General features: G+C 58.5%; 1 pseudogene; it reads right to left on the minus strand.

The window, feature by feature from the left end:
* Positions 1-586: 586 nt before the first annotated feature.
* LOC137630183 (5S ribosomal RNA) lies at positions 587-705 on the minus strand (annotated as a pseudogene).
* Positions 706-3,961: the final 3,256 nt, after the last annotated feature.

Here is a 3,961-nt window from a genome sequence, read left to right on the forward strand (position 1 = left end):
ATTGAGAGTATCTCAATCATCCCGGTATCTCTACTGCAAGATGTGAAGGTGTGAAAATGCGTCCCCTGCTGGTTAGAACACGCCAGAATCATGAAGTCGACGCGCACGGAGCGACTCGGCAGGAGCTGTAGGATCTGTAGAGGGGCCAGACTACGGCTCCTAAGCCTGCCTGAATGATGGTGAGGTATCCTTCAGGTCTTGACCATAGGCCTGGACCGGAACATGCCCCCCCCCCCCCCTTTACTTTGATGAGTCCGAGAACAGCATCAAGAATGTGGGGAAAGGACGAGAATATCCACTACCATCAAGAGGTTCCATAGGTCAACACCCATTGCAGGTCTAATAGTTCCGCTGGTCCCATAGGGGCCAGGAAGTCCGGTTAAACGTTGCCTGAAACCACCGGAACTTGGACCGCCCCACATGGAACTTATCCTGAGGCGACCGTTCGGACTATAGACGGGTCAATGGGGAAAGGAGAACTAGGAAACGTTCCAAGGTAGGGCTGAAAGCTCTGCTTGACTGAGAACAGGTACTGCGACTCTCCTCAGTCTTGCCACAGTCAACTGAAAGGAAGGCTCGGAGGATGTGGCAACAGAATCTGGCCTCCCCAGGTGGTCACCCATCCAAGTACCGACCAGAACCAACGTTGCTTAACCTCGCTGGACGGACGAGAAGCGGGGTTTCCAACGTGGTAAGGCCGTTGACTCAATATCATGGCCAGATACTCCAGATGTTGAGGCAGAAGAAGAGAAGGCTCCAAGCAAAATACCATGAACCCACACTCATGGTAAGCATCCGGAAGCTTGTCCCAGCGCTGAAGAAGGTCGAACCCGAGCCTACCGGAGTTGACCAGCCCTCCAAAAAGCAAAGGAGGCGGAAGCCTGCACCTGAGCGGCCATGAGGAAAGCAGGGAGAGTTCTCTGGGGAAAAAAACCTGCTATGCCACGGCGGGATAGCCATACTGCATCATAAGCAGGAATACTTGCAGTCTAGGCTGAATTCCACGAGCTCCCTGGAAGATGGATGAAATGGAAACTGAAAGTACCCGTCCTTCCGATCCAGGGTTTAAGGAGTCCTGTCGCCTCGTTACCAGTCTGATCGATTCTTCTGTTCTACGCTGGCCGAAGTTTGTTCGACAAACTTGATCAGGGCTGAGAGGTCGACTACGGAACTCCCCTCTCAGATCCTTCCTTACAAGAAAGGATCGACTGAAGAGGCCGGGGGTGAAGCCGTCGATAATCCTATGGAGGACCTTCGCCTAAGGTATGGATCATTCTGCCCAACCGGGCAACTCTTGCCGACGCTATGGCATAGAGGTTCAGAGACACTGAATTCGCTGACAGAGACGGCAGGCGCGATATCCTTGGCTGATCACAGAGATCGTGCGGGAATGGGCATCGGGAAGCAGTCATCCGGATGAGTAACCTTAAGCATCCTTCCAGCGAGAAACCTGCAATCCTAGAGTTCGTGAACTCTGCCGCTCCTTTTAGGACTATGCCCCCCCCGGGGGAGCCTCCCGTGCCATCTGTTCCTGACAGAAGGAAACTGCAATTGGACACCTTGTCTCAGTTGTCATAGCCGATAACTTAGGCCGACGTGGTTGAAAGAAAAAGGCGCTGGAGCCCTGCAGAGTCTGGAAGAAAGCGCCTTGGAGGAGTGAAAACGGAAGTCGATTTCCTCCGCACAGCCGCTGTCTAGGTCTCTGTCCTTAGGCACAAACAAACTCTTCTCAAGGATGGAAGGGTGTCTGAGGTTGTCGACCTCCACAGATGAGACACCCGAAGGAAGCCCTCAGTCAGCGCGTCCAGATGGTACAACATCGAGCTTGTCCGCAAGTTAGATACTTAACGACGAAAGGCCAAGGTGCCTGAGCCCGAGAGGAGGAAAGTACCCATGATCTTCCTGTAGCTTCCTTGAACCAAACCTCGGGCCGTAACCGAGGAGGGAAAGGACCTGGTAAGCCCCAAGAGGAAGGGGTAAGCAGTCACCCCTTGGCCGATGGAGAAATCTCGAACGGAAAGCCCCCCGCCAAAAATCCTTCCAGGGAATGACGGGGAAGGGCTAACCCAGGTTCTGGAAAGAGGAGTGTTGCTCAGACCTCCCTGAAGTTTCTTCCTATTCTGCAAATGCCATGCTCTGCGTTTACAGGGTGAAGCCGTGTTCAGGAAATACGCTCCAGAAGAACTCGCCAGGCTGGCCATGCTGCGAAAACCTCAATGGGAATCGTGGTCGCAATCGCCCTGGAGCTCGCGCGATGGTAATTCAAAGATTTGCGCGTGGGCGAACGTGGAAGCGCCCATGCGCGGTCACGCAGGAACGCAAACGAAGGTGAGCGAAGGAGCGCAGAAGGAGGGCGAGAGCTGGTGGTCAGCGAGCGATAACCCATAGACGAGCAATGGATACTGCAAGAATTAAGCCGACGTTCGTGCGAAGAAACACTGTAGGTTCGCTCGACGGAACACCGTCGGTTCGCGCGACGGAACACCGTAAGTTCGCGCGACGGAACACCGTAGGTTCGCGCGACGGAACACCGTAGGTTTGCGCGACGGAACACCGTAGGTTTGCGCGACGGAACACCGTAGGTTCGCGCGACGGAACAAAGTCCGTCCGCGCGACGGAACACCGTCCGTCCGCGCGACGGAACACCGTCTGTCCGCGCGATGGAATACCGTTGGTTCGCGCGCGGGAGAACATTGGAGAGCATGTGCGCAGACGCGCATGAGCGTAGACGTGCAGGCACGTGGGCGTCTGGGCGCGCAGGCGAATGATCGCGTGGGCGCGCAGGCGAGCGGTCGCGCGGGGCGCGCGCGGGCGAACGGTCGCGCGGGCGAACGGTCGCGCGGGCGAACGGTCGCGCGGGGGCGAACGGTCGCGCGGGCGAACGGTCGCGCGGGCGAACGGTCGCGCGGGCGAACGGTCGCGCCGGCGAACGGTCACGCGGGCGCGCAGGCGAACGGTCGCGCGGGCGAGCGGTCGCGAGGGTGGGCAGGTGAATGAGCGCGAGTCCGAGGCGGCGAACGCAAGCGTTAGTGCGATGGCGAGGAAACGCGCTGCCGCGTGGGCGAGGAAGACCGCTGGCGATGTGGATCAACAGGCGATCGGTGGTGAGCTGGTGAGCGCTGACGCGCAGGTTGGCGATGGCGCGTTGTGGCATGTCGACGCGTTGGCGAGCGATGGCGAGCAGCATGCGCAGGTGAGCGATTGCGCGATGGCGAGCAGCATGCGCAGGTGGGCGATCGCTCGATGGCGATCAGCATGCGCAGGTGGGCGATCGCGCGATGGCGAGCAGCATGCGCAGGTGGGCGATCGCGATATGGCGAGCAGCATGCGCAGGTGGGCGATCGCGCAATGGCGAGCAGCATGCGCAGGTGGGCGATCGCGCGATGGCGAGCAGCATGCGCAGGTGGGCGGGCGAGCTAGTAGCTGGCAAACCATGTTCCTCAGAAGCGTTGGAGAACGTTGGCGCGCCGGCTGTAACACACGCGGGCGATCCGGAGATCGCCGAGAGACAGGTGATCGCTGACGTGTAGAACGCTGTTGAATAGGCAATACTAAAATCGCCTGTGCGCGCTGGCGAGCAGGTGAACGCTGGCGAGCAGGTGATCGCTGGCGAGCTGACGATCGCTGGCGAGCTGATGATCGCTGACGAGCAGAAGGCAAAGCGTGGAAGCCTGTGCATAGAAAAAGAGTCCTTGACCCAGACCTGAACCGAAGTTCTAGATCGCGAGGGCGAACGTGGGCTCACAGGGCGCGTAACAGGAACCAACAGGAACAGCAGGGATGATCATCATGAGAGCGCTGACGAACAGGAGAGCACTGGCGAACAGGAGAGCGCTAGCGATCAGGAAGCGCTGATGAGCAGGAGAGCGCCTGTGCGCTAACACTGAGCAGGAGCAGGAGAGAACACAGCAGAAGGGCACGCAGGGGAACCCTGACACGCAAGGGAAGAACCCCCGTAGGA

The sequence above is a fragment of the Palaemon carinicauda genome, chromosome 2 (genome assembly GCF_036898095.1).
Source record: "Palaemon carinicauda isolate YSFRI2023 chromosome 2, ASM3689809v2, whole genome shotgun sequence".
Lineage (NCBI taxonomy): Eukaryota > Metazoa > Arthropoda > Malacostraca > Decapoda > Palaemonidae > Palaemon > Palaemon carinicauda.